Source organism: Physeter macrocephalus, chromosome 11, assembly GCF_002837175.3.
Source record: "Physeter macrocephalus isolate SW-GA chromosome 11, ASM283717v5, whole genome shotgun sequence".
Taxonomy (NCBI): Eukaryota; Metazoa; Chordata; class Mammalia; order Artiodactyla; family Physeteridae; genus Physeter; species Physeter macrocephalus.
The window spans coordinates 58,427,246-58,447,738 of record NC_041224.1 but is presented as its reverse complement, the minus strand read 5'-3'; positions in this window follow the sequence as shown (position 1 = coordinate 58,447,738).

Genomic DNA, 20,493 nt, shown 5'->3' with positions numbered 1-20,493 from the left:
GAACCCGTGTCCCCTGCATCGGCAGGCGGACTCTCAACCACTGCGCCACCAGGGAAGCCCATGGTGTTTTAAAGCCTAAATATTCCACTCTGAAGAAAAAAGTTTTAACTATTGAACACAGCACTTCCCAGATTCACCTGTGAACAAAAAAAGAAGAGTATCATTCATCATCCAGTTATACAAGGGTTAAATCACAACCCATTGCAGTCACCCACAGTGCAACAGTGCACCCTGAGGAGAATTCAGGATGAAAAAAACTGGATGAGGCATTCTGTGCTTTGGCTAAACAGCCCCTAGATAATTAAGATGCTTATCTCAGGAAGAATTTTAATGACCCCAGATTCTTGCATCTTCACATGCATAGAAAAGCACTAAAATCACTAACTTGAGATCTGTTCTTTGTGATTAGCAGTAATCTTTAACCAAGATCTGTGCTTTGCTATATGTATTTCCTAGCCAAAAAATTCATATGTATACTGGCTCCTCCCCTACCTCTTAAGTGCAGTTTCTCAAAACTACTGAGAGTCTGTCTCCCTGGCTATAGTCCTCAATAAGACCCTGAATAAAACTTAACCTCACAGCTCTCACGTTGTGCATTTTTCTTTAAGTTGACACACCAAACCACAGAACTCTTTTCCCATGGAACATCTGTTAGCATCCCTCAGAACACTTTGGGGGAGCCATAAAAGATTTTTGGACAGAGGGGTGATTGCAGTAAAACTAGTCTTAGAAAAAGTAAGCTGGCTGTGGACTGCAGGACTGGGGTGAAGAAAGACCGGGGGTGTGAGTATCAGAAGGCTATTGAGGTTAACCAGACACAAACTGGTGTAGAAATAGAAATGAGGTGTAGCTATAGGAATAGAGAAGAGAGAAAAATCAAAGGCTGTTGTGGAAAAAATGTTGAATGGATTTCATGGACATAGAAGAGAATTAGGACTTTACTTCCTTGTTTTGGGGAAGGGGGCTAGTAATTGCTTGATGTATCTTTTTTTAATCTCTCAAGAAATATAGGAACCTAAAGTAAATGACTTAACCCATACAGAAATGTAGATTAAATCCTTAAAGTCCTCCTCCACTTCAATTCCTCCTTCAAACCCAGAGGTAACTGCTACGTTTTCTTTTAATATATATAAAATCAGGTTTATGCGATAAATTCCTCATCTTGAAAAATCTTTCCACACTAGTCCATATAGATTTAACTCATTTGGTGCATAGATTTCCTTAGCAAGGATATACCATAGTTTGTACAACCATTCCCATTCCCTAACCCATGGATATGGCAGATACTGAGGATTCACTAAATTAACACCTATTCCTAAACTGTTTCTTCCTTGCCCACTTCCTCCTTAGAGGCAAAAAGCAAATATTCATTTTCCCAGCTACCCTACAATATTTTATATACTAGTATAAAAATATACTAGCAATATCTTGGACTTCCCTGGTGGAGGAGTGGTTAGGATACCCAAGGCAGGGCACACGGGAAGATCCCACATGCCACGGAGCAACTAAGTCCATGCCCTGCAACTACTGAGCCTGCGCTCTAGAGCCCGCAAGCCACAACTACTGAGCCAGCATACTGCAACTACTGAAGAGCCCACGCAGCAACAAAGACCCAACATAGCCAAAACATATATATATATATATATATATATATATATATATATATATATATATACACTAGCAGTATTTTTAATTTTTGCCCATCTGGTTTGCCCAATAATTTCCACTTCTCCGATAACCCGTGAGTTGTAAACATTTTCTCCTATGTTTAATAGCCATTTATATTTCTTCTGTGAATTGCCTGTCAATATCCTTGGCCATTTTCTTTTGGGGTTGTTTATCTTTTCTTATTGATGTGAAGGATCTCTTTATAAATTCTACCTTTTAATCCTTTGCCTGTTATATATATGTGGCACAAATATTTTCTCCAAATCTATCACCTGATTTTTAATTTTATTAATGATGCTTTTTTCCCATACAGAAGTTTTAAATTTTTATTTAATCAAATCTCTCTCACTCATTTCTTTTATGGTTTCTGAGTATTGCATTTTACGTAGGAAGGCTTCCTCTCCCTTTGAAAAACAGCAAGGTTTTTCAAAAAATTTTTTTCTTCAAATATTATTTATAACTTTTTTCTCCATCTGAATTTTATGTATATTGAGGATCTAAATTAGTAGATCTAAATTAATTACTAGTAGGGATCTAAATTAATTCTTTCCAAATGGATAGCCAATTGTTTCAACAGCGTTTATTTTAAAAGTCTATCTTTTTTCCCCACTGTTTGAAATGTCTAACTTATTATAAATAAATTTCATACAAATAAATAAGTCTATTCTTCAATCTTCACACAATACCTCTGACAGCCAGAGAGGAACACTGCTCAGATGTCCCTTCAAGAAAGAGTCTGGGGGCTTCCCTGGTGGCGCAGTGGTTGGGAGTCCGCCTGCCGATGCAGGGGACGCGGGTTCGTGCCCTGGTCCGGGAGGATCCCACATGCTGCGGAGCGGCTGGGCCCGTGAGCCATGGCCGCTGAGCCTGCGCGTCCGGAGCCTGTGCCCCGCAACGGGAGAGGCCACAGCAGTGAGAGGCCCGCGTACCGCAAAAAAAAAAAAAAAAAAAGAGTCTGTTGTGAGAAGTGTAGTTGGCTGACAGTCTCCAGTTGCCACACCTCCAAGACCCACTACAACATTCACCCTGAAGCCACACTCCCTCTGGACTGTTCTCAAACAAGAATTGAGCATAGTGGGGATCCTCCAGCTGGACCAGTTCTGTCCAAAATGGGGCTCTTCTAATGAGCAATCTTTCTCTGGAGCTCTCCATTGGCCTGGCTGAGATTTTCTCAGAATTGCATTATAGTCTGAGGCTCTTCCTATCCAATCCTCCTTCCTTCCCTCTCTCCTTGCATAGGTATTGGATCTAAATTGTGGTCTGAAGGCCCTACTTCTCCCTTTTGTCCTTCACATGTATTTTCCCCAAGTGAATCTCTTACGCTTCTAATTAATCTGGTATCAGCTTCCAGAGGACCTGACCCCGATACAGTCCCATTGGTCAAATTTTCTATTCCTATGCCAATATCACACTGCTTCAGTATGGCTTTGTAGTCTATTCTGATGTCTCAATGTGGTATTAAACGAATAAATATTTGTATAGGGCTTAGAGTATTGCCTGACGCATAGAAGGAACCATACGTGTCTGATAAAAATAAATATGGCAACTTCCTCTCACTGTTTTTTCTTTCTAAACTTCGACTATTTTTAGAGATTTTCTTTTTCAGATGAAACTCAAAGTAAACTTCCTAAGTTCCAAAAAGATTCATATTGGGGTTTTGATTAGGGTTTCACTACTCATCATTAAAAATACCTTTTTCAGGGACTTCCCCGGTGGTGCAGTGGTTAAGAATCCGCCTGACAATGCAGGGTACACAGGTTCGAGCCCTGGTCTGGGAAGATCCCACGTGCCACAGCTACTGGGCCTGCACTCTAGAGCTCGCAAGCCACAACTACTGAGCCCGCGAGCCACAACTACTGAAGCCCGAGCGCCTGGAGCCCGTGCTCTGCAACAAAAGAAGCCACCGCAATGAGGAGCCCGTGCACCGCAACAAAGAGTAGCCCCTGCTCTCCGCAACTAGAGAAAGCCCACGCGCAGCAACGAAAACTCAACACGACCAAAAATAAATAAATAAAATAAATTAATTTTAAAAATTAAAAAATACCTTTTTCAGAAATGAAAGATAGAATTTGGACAGGAGGTACACACAAATATGAGATTCTGCCTATGAAGATACAAAAAGAGAGAGATCTGAGGTTTAATAGCTATTTGGAAGAATGATCAATAGAAAAGGGGAAGGATAAAACACAGAAAAAGAGCAAAAATGTTGACATTAGTTTCAGGCATGTTTAATTTTAACAGTTGGTAGGAAAACCAAGAGGAAGTACCCAGGAAGAAGCCTGGAAATACAGATTTAGAAATGTCTTAGACCTAGAATATGTGGAAGAAGCAAGATCTGGAATATATCTCATCTTCTACAGCCTGGGAGGCAACTCTAAATGGTTGTTGAAAACAAAGTGGGGGGCTTCCCTGGTGGTGCAGTGGTTGAGAATCCACCTGCCGATGCAGGGGACACGGGTTCGTACCCCGGTCCGGGAAGATCCCACATGTCGCCAGAGCGGCTGGGCCCGTGAGCCATGGCCGCTGAGCCTGCGCGTCCGGAGCCTGTGCTCCGCAACGGGAGAGGCCACAACAGTGAGAGGCCCGCGTACCACAAAACAAAAAAAAAACAAAACAAAGTGGGGACTGATAGGTCTGTGTTTAAACTCCAGCTCAGCCATGCACGGAGGGCTGTATCACTTTTAATAATTTACTTAATCCTGCTAAAGCTTGGCTCCTTAGCAGCAAAATGTGGACAAACGTGACTGAAATAATATATGTATAGCTCGCACCATGCCTGGCACATAGCAAATGTTCATTAATGCACTGGGTCTCAACAGGGGTCAGTTTTGACCCCAGGAAATTAGATAATATCTAGAGAACTTTTTAGTGTACCACTGGGAGGCACCACCGGCGTCTCATGGGCAGAAACATCCTACAATACACAGGACAGGTCCCACGCAACAAAGAATTATCTGGCCCAGAATATCAATAGTGCCAAGGTTGAGAACCATGAGTTAATTGTAAGGGTTATCTGGAGGCCAGGCCAAGACCTGTGATGGGAAAAGGGCAGGATGCAGTGAGCATCACCTCTCCATTCTAGCTCATTTTCCAAAGGTTGAACTTATTCCCCAGACCTCAGGAAGGATGCCCAGGAGAGACATACCTCTCTTCAGTATCCCATAAGCAGAGCCCAGGGACCCTCCAGCCTGACACAAAATACTTCCATATGTGGTTCTTATTTGTTAAGTAAACAGACCTCAGTTTTCTATTTCTTGACCCAAAAGGATTTTTATAGTGTCATTCACTTTATAACTATGTGTTAAACTCTACAAATCAGTTTCATGCACTTTTTTGTAGTGACATTAGGTTTATTTCACAATAAAAAGAATTTTTTTGAGAGAGAGAAGTAAACAGATCTAATGAAGTGGTGATATTTGTCTTCTGTGCTTTTTATCTTTTCTATTGCGTATACTATAAGGTAACAAATTGTGCACAAGATCAGGAAATTCTCAACTTTGATTATCTGATTATAGTCACTAAAGCACCAACTAGTCTTAAAGAAAGAAATGATTAAAAATTATTTATATATAAATGTATTTAAGTTATAAATATATATTCATATATAAATGTACAAAAGACATATATATTACAAACAGCTTATTATTTATAACCAAATGCTATGTAGCTCAATCATAGATTTTTTTTTTCCATATCATGAAATCTGAATCAGACTAACTTTTAACTTTTATTTTAACAGTTTACTCCCCACATATTCTTGCCTTTTAGGTTTGGTACTCATAGATCATAAGTCATATGGCACAGTCATCTTTCAAAAATTAAAAGGAAGGACATCAAGAGAGTGAAAAGATAGAAAACAAACTTGTGGTTACCAAGGGGGAAAGGGGGGAGGTATAAATTGGGAAACTGGGATTGACATATACCCACTACTGTATATATAATAGATAACTAATAAGAACCTACTGTATAGCACAGGGAACTCTACTCAATACTCTGTAATGACCTATATGAGAATAGAATCTAAAAAAGAGTAAATATATGTATATGTACAACTGATTCACTTTGCTGTACAGCAGAAACTAACACAACATTGTAAATCAACTACACTTCAATAAAAATTATTACTCCAATAAAAAAAGAGTGAGAAGATAACCCACAGAATGGAGAAAATACTTAAATCACATATATGATAAATGATTAATATCCAGAATTTATAAAGAACTCTTACAACTCAACAATAACAAAGAAACAGCCAAATTCAAAAATGGGCAAAGGACTTGGATAGACATTCTTCCAAAGAACATTTACAAATGGCCAATAGCACATGAGAAGATGCTGAACATCATTAGTCATTAGGGAAATGCAAATCAAAACCACATGAGATACCACTTCACACTCACTAGGATGGCTTTTACTAAAAAACAAAAACAAAACAAAACAGAAAATAAGAAGTGTTGGAGAGGATGTGAAGCAATTTGAAACCTGTACATTGCTGGTGAGAATGTGAAATGGTATAGTTGCTGTGTTAAACAGTTTAGTGGTTCTTTTAAAAGTTACACTTACAATTACTACATGATACAGCAATTCTACTCTAAAGAAGTAAAAGCAGAGACTTAGACAGATAAATGTACACCAACATTCATAGCAGCACTATTCACAACACAAGGTGGAAGGTAGAAACAACACAAGTTCCATCACAGATGAATGGATAAACAGAATGTGTTATATACTAACAATTGAATATTATTCAGCCTTAATGAGGAATGAAATTCTGATACATGCTACAACAGGAATGAATCTTGAAAACATTACGCTAAGTGAAATAAGGCAGGAACAAAAGGACAAATACTGTATGATTCCACTTATATGAGATACCTAAAATGTGTAAATTCTTACAGAGAGTAGAGTAGAAAGGGAATAGGAAGCTATTGTTTACTAGGTACAGAGTTTCCATTTGGGATGATGAAAAAGTCCTGGAAATGGATAGTGGTGAGGGCTGCACAACATCATAAATGTATTCAATGCCACTGAAACACTTTAAATGGTTAAAATGGTAAGTTCTATGTTATGTATATTTTAACACACACATAAAATTAAAAGGAGCCAGATCTCAGTTTTTAAAAAATGGACAGAAACAGGAAACAGAAGGTCAGGATAAAAGTGCAGATAGTTGCGGAAGACTGGGGTGGGCTACTATGAGTTCCTCAGTCTTCCCAGGATCCCTGTCATTCTGGGGCTGTTTGCCTTTTTCCTGACAGCCTCCCAGAATTCCTGTGGGCTAGCTGGCTTTCTAGACCAAAGTTAGCTTGTTCATCCTCATCTACACCTAGCCCAGAAATGACAGGCCCTATGGCCTCTGAAATTCCACCATTACAGGGTAAGTTCTTTGGATGAGTACCAATTACCAGCCCCCTTCCATCCCCACACTCCTACCCTGTGACTGTTGTGTCTACTACTGCCTCCCAGAAGAGTGAATTGGCTTTGGCATTGTGGGACTCCACCAAGCCCAGGCAATCTCCCATGTGAATAAGAGCCATGCTCACTCAAAAGAAAAGAAAAACCTAGCTGACCACCAGAGTCTCATTTTTGTTTCTCAATCATTTATTAGGGAGAAAAAAAACTAGACCTTTTAGTAATTTAAAAATAAAAATACTACAACACTAAATTGGGTCAGGGTGAGCAAAAAAGAAGATAAAGGTGACCCTAGATCAGAGGAATAATTACTATATGACCTAGTCAATCCACTCCTAGGTATTAATCTAAAAGATGTGAAAACATGTACACATATAAAAAGCTGTACATGAATGTTTATAGCAGACTTATTTGTAATATCAAAAACTGGAAAGAGCCCAAATGTCCATCAACAGCTGAATGGATAAGCAAATTTTGGTATATCCACACAATGGAATATTACTCAGCAATAGAAAAGGAACAAACTACTGATACACTCAACAGAGTGAATGAATCTCAAAATGATGAGGCTGAGTGAAAGGAGCCAGAGAAAGGAGAGTACATAATATATGATTCCATTTATATAAAATTCTATAAATTGCAAACTAACCAAAGAGTAGAGAAGGGAGAGAGAGATTAAAAGGTAAGAGGACATTTGAGGGGATGACGGATATGTTTGTCATCTTGATTGTGGTGATCGTTTCACAGGTGTACACATATATCAAAATTCATCAGATTTCACACTTTAAACATGCAGTTTATTGTATTGTAAAAAGAAATAGCAGGAGAGAAAACACAAAAGCAGACAAAAGGTTCTCCCTCATCTCCAATATTCTTGAATGCAAGGTTGGAGTACACAGATGCCACACACACACACACACACACACACACAGATGCACACACACACACACACACACACACACACACAATCATTGCTGCTCTCATGAACACACTAATCACTAGTCACCCGCATGTTTCCCTTTCAATATCTCTGAGGTGTGTCCATTTCTATTCTTAGCCACTGGCCCAGTCTGAGCCCTCCATCCCATTGTTAGGTTACAACCTAGCCTTACCCTCCATCCAACATGCAGGTGGCTGCCAGAATAATCTTGACAAAGGACACCTCCAGCCACGTGACTCCTATTATTCAGAGCCATCATAGAAAAGCTATAGAGGTACACCCGTGCCTTAAAACAAAAGAGTATAAAATAAAATGTTAGCAGTGTTTATCCCTGGGAAGAAAGTGATTTTTATTCTTTTGCTCTTTCTCTATATTTTATAGTAGTTTTTTTAAGTAAAAATATCCTTATTGGTTTTGCTTGATACAAAAAGAATGAATACTCACTGTAAAATATTCAAATAACATGAACAATATGAGAGTATAGTAAAATTGGAAAATGAAATTTGTTTCCTCCTGATCATCAACACTGTGGTTGCCTCTCCAATATCCACTCCACCCCTCCCATCCAGGAAGCAGCCACGCAGTTTGGGTGGGATTATCTCTACCCACAGCTCCAGGAGTAGCTTCTGGAATGGTCTAAACCAGCAGTTCTCAACCCTAACATCCAAACTCTGATATTGTAACAAACACTTCATAACACTGCCGTACCATCCTGACTTGTAAAATCAACAGATCATATATTATGATATACCTTCTATTATGACATAATGCCATGACTATAATATAAAGCAGAAAGAGTAGGAAAATAATTCACTACGAAATGATATGTATTTCAATATGGAAATGCTTGGGTACAACTATAATAGAAGATACAATGAAGTTAGACACTTGCACCTAATGGCAGAATCACCATTCATTCAACAGTTTTTGAACACTATGTGTCAGGCACTGTCCTAAGTTTACTGGGCATACAGATAGAAATCGCTTTTCATGGAGCTTACATTCTAAAAGGGTAATGGGATACAGACAACAAATAATCAGCATAATACAACAGAATACATAAGTAAATTATATATTACATTGGAAGATATTATAAGTATTATTGGGGTAAAAAGTAGAACAGGATAAAGAAAAACCAGCATTCAGAGCAGTAGGGAAGTAGGTAGTGAGTTGCAGTTTAAACTATTGGTCAAGGCAGGCCTCACCAGACGGTAACATTCAATTTGAAGGAGGTAAGGGAATGAATCATGCAGCTTATCTAGGGGGAAGTATCTGGGCCGAGGGAATAGTCATGCAAATGACCTAAGGCGGAAGCCTGCATGGTGAGTATATGGGCTGTAAGTGGCCAGTGAGATGGTCTGGAGTGAGGAGTATGAGAAAAAGCAGACCTAGGAGATGGGTCAGAGAGGAAACAGAGCCACATCTCACAGGGCCTCAAAGGACATTGTAAGGCTTGTACTCTGAGTAAAAAGGTGCAACATTAGAAGGTTTTGAGGCGAGGAGTGACATGATCTGACCCACATTTTAAAAGGAAAAATCTGGCTACTCTGTTGAGAATAGATTGGGAGACCAGCTTGGGAGGTTGTCATAAGAATCCAGGTGAGAAGTGAATGTACCAGCTACAAATGCAGACTAATATTCACTACCATATTTCATCTAAGATGTCATTGACTGTAGGATTCATCCTGGTTTCAGAGATAAAATATGCAATGTGAATTGCATTATGCAGTGTGAATTGCAATATTCAGAAGCAGTGTCGGTTGTTGAGAACATGATTTTCTGAAGTAGTGAACAAGTCTTGGTAAAGTTCTAAGTGAAACAAAGTACTATTTTCTCTCAATTTACCCATAATTCTCGCATTTTAAAAAAATTTATTTATTTATTTTTGGCTGCGTTGGGTCTTCCTTGCTCTGCCTGGGCTTTCTCCAATTGCCGCGAGCGGGGGCTACTCTTTTCGTTGCGGTGCGCCTACTTCTCATTGTGGTGGCTTCTCTTGTTGCAGAGCACAGGTTCTAGGCACGCTGCCTTCAGTAGCTGTGGCTGGCAGGCTGTAGAGCGCAGGCTCAGTAGTGGCGCACGGGCTTAGTTGCTCCGCGGCATGTGGGATCTTCCTGGACCAGGGCTCGAACCTGTGTTCCCTGCATTAGCAGGCGGATTCTCAACCACTGTGCCACCAGGGAAGTCCAATTCTCACATCTTGAGGTTCAGTTTATATTAAGACCATGCAAAAACAGTTCATGTTTATACATAGAATGGAGTTAGGGTCTAGGTTCAGGTTATTATAAACAGGTTTTTAAAATCTACATTAATGTCAAATGGGACATTAAAAGTCATGCAAGATGTGGGGAAACGCTGTAATGTATTGGGCTATCCTGTACATTATGAGAAATCTATCTCTGGCCCATACTCTAAAGGCTCGATCACTGTGACAACCAAAATTACTTATAAAGAGGTCCTTAGAATGTGATGCTAGCATAGTGCATGATTCAGGAACAGACACATGACCATACTATCATGGTCCAATCAGAGGGAAGCCCAGGGCTGCTGTCTGACAAAGTAGAGAGCTACCGGGTAGCACCGACAGGGCCTGAACGAAGAAGCCACAGGCCTGAATGTGCCATCAACCCTTCCACCACCAGGGGGAGCCAGGGTTGCGATGAGGCTTTTACTTTTTTTTAATGTAATTTTTAAAAACTGTGGTAAAATATACATAAAATGTAACATGTTAACCACTTTAAAGTCTACATTCACATTATTGTGCAACAAATCTCCAGAACTCTTTCATCTCGCAAAAAACAAACAAACAAACTATACTCATTAAACCACAACTCTCCTTTCCCCTCCTCCCCTAGTCCCTGCCAACCACCATTCTACTTTCTGTCTTCAAAAGAGTTTGACAGAGTTCTAGGTACCTTTTATAAGTGGAATCATACAGTATTTGTCCTTTTCTGTCTGGCTTATTTCACTTAGCATAACGTCCTCAAGAAGCTTTTACCTTTGAAGGCAAAGCGCAAGACAGAGAAAAGCTGGCAGCTGAATGACACTGTTGAACTTCTGCATCAACCCTTCACCAAAGCCCACTTCACCTCTGAGCATTTTGGTTACTTGGTCAATATATTCCATTTATTATTTAAGCAGATTTGTGTCTATATTTTCTATTACTTGCAAGTGAAAACACAGTAACTAATACCCTCCCTTTTTTTCCTCAAATAGAATTAACAGTTTGGTACATATTCTTTCAGACTCTCTAATATACAAATAAAGTTGTGCATTTTATTTTTATATACGTGAAATCCTATAATACGGTTAAGCAACCCGATATTTTCGCTGACTTCTTTCAACATTAATAAATATAGATCTAGTTTAAATTCTTTTTTAGGTCCATTGTGTGAATGAACCATAGTTTATTTAACCACCTGGTAAACATTTAGGATCTTCCTAGTGTTTTGATACTATAAACATGTTGTAGTGAACATGTTCACTACTATTTCCTTTGAATACATTTCTAGAAGAAATGCCTTCCCAATGGTCATACCAATTTCTATTCCTAATAATATTTCATGAAAGTTCCTGATTATCTATATTCTTTAAAATATGGACTATTGTTCATCATTTTCATCTTTCCTAATATAATATATAAAAATAATATCTAACTTTTATTGCAATTAGGAGTTCTCTTTTGCAAGTGAAGTTAAGCATTTTTTTAATGTTTACTGGCCATTTCAATTTCCTTTTTTGTGAATTGCTATTTCAAATCCTTTGTACATTTGTCTACTAGGGTATTTATCGTTTGCCTAATGATTCATAAAAGCTCTTTACAGAATTAAGGATATTAAATCCTTGTCAATCAAAAGCGCTGCGTGTATTTCCTCCAGTTTATTACTTGTATTTTAACTTTTTTTTAATGGAAACTTTTCCAAATAGAAGTTTTATTTTTTAGCATTTTTCCTTATATAAATATGCAGTTGTCGCAACATCATTTATTGAATAATCGATCTTCCCCCACTGCTTTGAAATGCCATCTTTATATTTTAAATCCCCACACTAAAACTCCATAGTTCACTAATCTGCTTTGGGGCTTTCTATTTTGTTCTATTGATTTTTTTTCTGCCCATGTGACAGCTGCTTCTTATATTTCTTTTCTTTCTTTCAAAATTGTCTCAGCTTATCTCAAAATTATGTTTTCCCAGATGAACTTTAGAAACAATTTGAGAAATTCCAAAGAATCTATTGTGATCCTGTTTGGAATTGCATTGTAATTATAGATCAATTTGTAGTCTCCAAAGTGCCTAGCACAGCTTTTTGCCCATAATAGGACCTCATTAAATATGTGTAGAATAGGGGCTTCCCTGGTGGCGCAGTGGTTGAGAATCTGCCTGCTAATGCAGGGCACACGGGTTTGAGCCCTGGCCTGGGAGGATCCCACATGCCGCGGAGCAACTAGGCCCGTGAGCCACAACTACTGAGCCTGCGCGTCTGGAGCCTGTGCTCTGCAACGAGAGGCCACTATAGTGAGAGGCCCGCGCACCGCGATGAAGAGTGGCCCCCGCTTTCCACAACTAGAGAAAGCCCTCGCACAGAAATGAAGACCCAACACAGTAAAAATAAATAAATTAATTAATTAATAGACTCCTACCCCCAACATCTAAAAAAAGTATATATATATGTGTGTAGAATAAATTAATAAGTACCTACCCATTAATTTCAGGATCTTTAGATAAGTCTGGGCAGGAAAGTATACAACATAGTCCTTACCGGTTGTGTGCTAGTAAATTTTTAACAACTGGTTCTTGGGAGTACTGATTTCTAGTGTTTGCTGATTTCCAAGGTATAAATATTCCCACCATGGTTGATTTCAATACCCACACGATGTTAACCAGAATGCAAAATTCCTAAAAATTTAGCAACCAGCCCTCTCAATCTTTTTTTTTTTTTTGATGTGGACAATTTTTAAAGTCTTTATTGAATTTGTTACAATATTGCATCTGTTTTATGTTTATCTTTTTGGCTGTGAGGCATGTGGGATCTTAGCTCCCCAACCAGGGATTGAACCCACACTGCCTGCATTGGAAGGTGAAGTCTTAACCACTGGATCGTGAGGGAAGTCCCAGCCTTCTCAATCTCACACAAGCCATTTCCAGCACACCACTGTTTTTACCTTCAAAGAGGTTTTTTGTATGTGTGTTTATTCTTTCAGCTGGATATTTACTTATTGAAAGATAAAATTAGAAAAATATTAAATGAAAGTTTAAAAAAATAATTCTCCCATAATTAACTACCTTAACATAACAGCTAACATAACTCTTCATTTTTTTGTGTTCTCTCTGAGTCTTTTCTTTATGCATACATACTTTAACTAATAGTTGTAATCATTCAATTTTTAAAAATTGTTTTAGTGTAGCACATTTTAAACATATACAAAGTAGGCAGAATAAAATAGTGAACCCAGCCCCCCAAAACATTAACCTGAAGCCAACCCTGTTCCATCTACTTCGCCACCTATTTGCCCTCACCCACATTTTTTTGAACAAATCCCAGACATCATATCCTTACATCAGTAAATATTTCAGTAGTAACCATTCAATTTTTCATTAAACTTTTTTCACTTGTAGTCTAAGGAAGACAAAGGCATAAATAATTCAACTAGAAAAAATTTAAGTATTCTGATGTTGGCAGTAAGGATTGATTTGAGGTACAAGGGAGGAGTGTCTAAAAGCTACTGCATCTGAAGAACTTTATTAATGAATCTTTTCATTTTTTCCCCATCCTTCTCTTTGTGGTAAAGTACAATACAACCCAATTAAAATTCCACATGTTGTCATCTACACAACAAATCACATATAACATGGGCCAAATTACAGTATCTCTACACATGAAAAATACCCATCAAAACAGAGTTCATTTAATACAACTAAATCCCAAAGCAGTTATTAGTCATCTTCTCCAATATTAGCAATTTTTAAGGATTTCACTATAAACCCAGAGTAATTCACAGTGTAAACTTGGGGGGAGGGGGGTTGAGACAGTCTTTATTAGTTTTATAACACTTTTAGACTACTAGTTACAATTTTGAGTCAAGACACTATCCCTTACTCTGGCTCTACCCTGCACGGTAGATTTTATTGTACTCAAACTGCAGATGAGAAAACCAAGACTCAAGAGACTTCCTCAAGATCAAACACTGGTATGTGGTGAAGTCAGGATCTGAACCCTAGCACATCAGTTGGGATTACTTGGTTGCAAACAAAAGAAATTGGCTAAGTTCAGCCCCAAAAGGGGGCATTAATTAGAGGGATATTGAATGAATAAATGGGAATTAAAAGAATGAATGGGAAGCTGAAGGAGACAGGCTGGTACCAGGGCAACAGGGATGACCCCATCCTCTAGTCTGGAAAGTGTGAACGTCAACCTTTTTTTCATCCTCTGTCATTGTGTACAAGATTCAAAGTTCATGAATCAAGAGACCTCAATTGATTTTTAACTTCAGAAGGAGGGCAGGACATATAATTTACTATCCCATGAAGAAGCCCGTGCTGTAGAAGAAGTAATTCTTCTAAAGGAATTCAGGGTGCACTTTTGAAGGGGTGAAATAGATGCTGGGTAGCAAAAAATAAATAATTTTGTGGTGACATCTTGAGTGTATTGTACAGATCTCTCTTCAAGGAAGGACTTGTTGCCCTTGTTTGTAGACCACCTTTCAGGAATTGCCTTTGCCATAGAGAGCCACCTCATCCTTGGTTACACCCTTCCAGAGACAGCTCACTTTACTGAAGTTGGGGTAGAAAGGCCTGGCCATTTCACCTTAGTGCTGGGACAACTCTGTAGGGCCATTTTTGCTCCAGAGCTCCCCAAAGGGCTGATTGACGCTGTTGTAGAGCCTGCAGCACAGCCCTGCTTTTCCCTGTACCCACTGCTGCTTCCTTCCTCTCCCTTCCATAGGTATTGATTCCAAGAGAATTTTAAAAAATAAATATCCTGTATGCTAAACTCAGTCTCAGAGTTTGCTGTTGAAGAACCCAACCTGTGACATTTCTATTCACCAGTTCTATCTGACTCCAAAAGTCCCACATTCTTACCCAACCAAATGTTTCATTATGACTTTTTTGAGATTGTTGTAAAATACATATAACATAAAATTTACCATTTTAATTGTACTGTTCAGTGGCATTAAATATATTTACATTGTTGTGCAACCTCATCATAGCTTTCTATGAACGTTTAGAGTCATAGATCCACAGAATATTAGAACTGGAGAGATCTTTATGTACTAAAGTATGCAAATTCATCTATCAAAACGTGGCAAACATAAAGAGAAAGAAACTGAGAAAGATTGATGGGAGACGAGAGAGAGAAATAAAGCAGGTATTTATCGCAGGCAAGCAAGAATTGTAAATCTGCTGCTCCCACATGGACCCCAGTTCCCTCCGACTTCTCCTAGGCAGGCATCTCTCCATGCTGAGGGTGAGTGTGGATTTAAGATTCATATTTTGCTATAACATGGCACCAAACACAAACCAACTACTTCGTCTGGTCTCAGTAAAAAAAAAAAAAAAAACAGTGATCTGCCCTCATACTAGACAAAAAAATTATCTAGGTGGGACTTAATAAAAGATAATGTGTCAGGGACAGCTTGAGGCCTTCCTAAGGGATTTTCAAGGGTAATTTTGACTATATCCAATTTTTACCTTACATGCTGACCTTATAACTTCACCCAGGTGAGATGCAACCCCCTTTACGTTAACCTGCATTGTGGTAGTAGAGCATTAACTCATACCAAAAATCATGATATTGCAAAACAAAAAAAAAATTTTCAAGGTGAATGGAAGTACAGGGTGAAAATAAACTGAAATAAGTTCTTATTAGATTACTTAGGGGTTATGGGTTCCCCTATTTGTAAGACTCTACAGCAGCTAGCAGTGCTGTCCAATAGAAATACAACGCTAGCCACCTAAGTCACCTAAGTAATTAAATTTTCGACTCAACTAAATTTTTTTCTTTTTTTTTTTTTTTTGGCCACACTGTGCGGCTTAGTTCCCTGACCAGGGATCGAACCCATGCCCCCTGCAGTGGAAGCACGGAGTCCTAACCACTGGACCACCAGGGAATTCCCAGCCACATTTTTTAAAAAGTAAAAGAACAGGTAAAATGAATGACATAATTCATTTAACCCAATACACATCCAAAATACTGTCATTTCAACATGTAATCAATATAACAATTATTAATGACATATTTCACTTTCTCATACTGTGTATTTTGCACTTAACAATGCATCTCAACTTGAACTGACCACATTTCAAGTGTTCAGGGGTTACATGTGTCTAGTAATTTCCTTATTGGACAATGCAGGTCTCAAACATATTTTCTGATAATAGAGAAATCTCTTATTTCTCTGTTTGGTCTAACTGGGTAACATTTGAGGGAAAGATGTGGAAATATATGTGGCTCTGTATCAAAACTTTACCTGAATGCATCGTAGATTTAAAAGTGGGCAACAGTCTGACTGTTGGCAGAGTGAAAACCCAAACCCAACTCTACAATACACCCTTAACAGAGAGAAGCAACATCTCCTGGGGCAGAACATGAATCAATAGTTTCCAATTCCCCAACTAGCATTGAATCATTAAAGTTTCACAAGGATAATTCATGGTGCATTCCAATCAATTCTGTAAATTATAGACAAGAAGTCTATTCTTCAAGCCTCACTGCCTTCCATCCCGAAGGAGAAAACAGCAATAGCTAATAGAGAAGGCATGAAAAAATCACCCAAGTATTAAACTATGATTTAATTTAAAACAACAAACTCTACTCTTTACAACAACATAAATGAATGAAAGTAAAAGCTCAATTTTTACTGCCTTGAAACAAAATTGAAATATGGAACTGAAAATAGCTTTAAGAAAAATGAGATGGATTTTATAACCTTTTACTCCATTCTGCTAATTTTGTGCCTACAGAATACTAAACTAAAAAAAGGACTAATTTATTCATATACCCTTAGGCAGGCAACACACATACACACGCACACACACGCACATACAATTTGGCATCTGATGCAGAAATCTTGAACTAAAAATTCAACATAAAAACTCTTCCATGATTAGTGAAACCTGCAGGGTCTTGGCAGCAGCAAACTGTGAAGCTGACCTGTTAGAAACACCTTCAAATCCATGGCACACAGAACCCCACGGGAAACCCTGCTGCAGATAAACTCAAACTCAAAAAATTACAAATCACATAAATCACTAAGAGGAAGATTAAAAGAGGGAGAGGCAGAAACAGCAAACAAGAAAAAGTGCACCCCCAAAACTCAAGATAATCGAGCAATCTAAAGAGATATTTTAATGTTTCTTTAAAAAAGTTTGTTTACAGAAGTTATTTTTTTAATGAAGCATAGTTGATTTACAATGTTGTGTCATCTTTAAACATTTTAAGGAATAGATACCTTATGTAAAAACAGGACACTATACAAAAATAACAATATGATAAAAGAACCAATTAGAAATTTCAGAGACAAAATATATGATCATTGGGACGCCCCTGGCGGTCCCGCAGTTAAGACTCCGTGCTTCCACAGCAGGGGGCGCAGGTTTGATCCCTGCTCGGGGAACTAAGAACCCACAGGCCACGTGGTATGGCCAAAAAAAAAGTGAAAAAAATATATAATCATTGTGAAAAACACTTAATGGAGAGATTACACAGACTATTAGACATAGCTGAAAATAAATTAATAAATTGGAAGCTAGATATAAAGAAATCATACAAAATGTAGCACAAAGAGATATGTTTTTAAAAAAAACTTAAAAGATCAGAGACATGGAGGATAAAATGAGAAGATCTCATATAAATTCAATCGGAGTAACAAATAAAGAAAATTGGAGGGGGAATAGTATTTGGAGAAATACGGGTGAAGTTTTCAGGATTTGTTTTTTTAAACGTCTTTATTGGAGTATAATTGCTTTACAATGGTGTTAGTTTCTGCTTTATAACAAAGTGAATTAGGTATACATATACATATATCCCCATATCTCCTCCCTCTTGCATCTCCCTCCCACCCTCCCTATCCCACCCCTCTAGGTGGTCACAAAGGACCGAGCTGATCGCCCTGTACTGTGCGGCTGCTTCCCACTAGCTATCTATTTTACAGTTGGTAGTATATATAAGTCCATGCCACTCTCTCACTTCGTCCCAGCTTACCCTTCTTACCCTTCCCCCTCCCCATGTCCTCAAGTCCATGCTCTAGTAGGTCTGTGTTTTATTCCTGTCCTACCACTAATCTCTTCATGACATTTTTTTTTCTTAGATTCCATATATATGTGTTAGCATACGGTATTTGTTTTTCTCCTTCTGACTTACTTCACTCTGTATGACAGACTCCAGGTCTATCCACCTCATTACAAATAACTCAGTTTCATTTCTTTTTATGGCTGAGTAATATTCCATTGTATATATGTGCCACATCTTCTTTATCCATTCATCTGTTGATGGACACTTAGGTTGCTTCCATGTCCTGGCTATTGGAAATAGAGCTGTAATGAACATTGTGGTACATGACTCTTTTTGAATTACGGTTTTCTCAGGGTATATGACCATTAGTGGGATTGCTGGGTCGTATGGTAGTTCTATTTTTAGTTTTTTAAGGAACCTCCATACTGTTCTCCATAGTGGCTGTATCAATTTACATTCCCACCAACAGTGCAAGAAGGTTCCCTTTTCTCCACACCCTCTCCAGCATTTATTGTTTGTAGATTTTTTGATGATGGCCATTCTGACAGGTGTGAGGTGATACCTCATTGTACTTTGATTTGCATTCCTCTAATGATTAGTGATGTTGAGCATTTTTAAATGTGTTTGCTGGCAATCTGTATATCTTCTTTGGAGAAATGTCTATTTAGGTCTTCTGCCCATGTTTGGATTGGGTTGTTTGTTTTTTTGATATTGAGCTGCATGCACTGCTTGTAAATTTTGGAGATTAATCCTTTGTCAGTTGCTGCATTTGCAAATATTTTCTCCCGTTCTGAGAGTTGTCTTTTCATTTTGTTTATGGTTTCCTTTGCTGTGCAAAAGATTTAAGTTTCATTAGGTCCCATTTCTTTATTATTTTTTAATTTCCATTTCTCTAAGAGGTGGGTCAAAAAGGATCTTGCTGTGATTTATGTCATAGAGTGTTCTGCCTATGTTTTCCTCTAAGAGTTTGATAGTGTCTGGCCTTACATGTAGGTCTTTAACCCATTTTGAGTTTATTTTTGTGTGTGGTGTTAGGGAGTGTTCTAATTTCATACTTTTACATGTACCTGTCCAGTTTTCCCAGCACCACTTATTGAAGAGGCTGTCTTTTCTCCACTGTATATCCTTCCCTCCTTTATCAAAGATAAGGTGACCATATGTGTGTGGGCTTTCTCTGGGCTTTCTATCCTGTTCCTTTGATCTATATTTCTGTTTTTGTGCCAGTACCATACTGTCTTGATTACTGTAGCCTTGTAGTATAATCTGAAGTCAGGGAGCCTGATTCCTCCAGCTTCGTTTTTCTTTCTCAAGATTGCTTTGGTTATTTGGGATCTTTTGTGTTTTTATACAAATTGTGAAATTTTTTGTTCTAGTTCTGTGAAAAAAGCCATTGGTAGTTTGATAGAGATTGCACTGAATCTGTAGGTTGCTTTGTGTAGTATAGTCATTTTCACAATGTTGATTCTTCCAATCCAAGAACATGGTATATCTCTCCATCTGTTTGTATCATCTTTAATTTCTTTCATCGGTGTCTTATAGTTTTCTGCATGCAGGTCTTTTGTCTCCTTAGGTGGGTTTATTCCTAGGTATTTTATTCTTTTTGTTGCAATGGTAAATGGGAGTGTTTCCTTAATTCCTCTTTCAGATTTTTCATGATTAGTATATAGGAATACAAGAGATTTCTGTGCATTAATTTTGTATCCTGCTACTTTACCAAGTTCATTGATTAACACTAGTAGTTTTCCGGTAGAGTCTTTAGGATTCTCTATGTATAGTATCATGTCATCTGCAAACAGTGACAGCTTTAATACTTCTTTTCCGATTTGGATTCCTTTATTTCTTTTACTTCTCTGATTGCTGTGGCTAAAACTTCCAAAACTATGTTGAATAACAGTGGTGAGAGTGGACAACCTTGTCTTGTTCCTGATCTTAGTGAAAATGGTTTCACTTTTTCCTCATTGAGAACGAGGTTCGGTGTGGGTTTGTCACATATGGCCTTTATTATGTTGAGGTAAGTTCCCTCTATGCCTACTTTCTGGAGGGTTTTTATCATAAATGGGTGTTGAATTTTGTCGAAAGCTTTTTCTGCATCTACTGAGATGGCCATATGGTTTTTATCCTTCAATTTGTTAATATGTTGTATCACATTGATTGATTTGCGTATATTGAAGAATCCTTACATTCCTGGGATAAACCCCACTTGATCATGGTGTATGATCCTTTTAATGTGCTGTTGGATTCTGTTT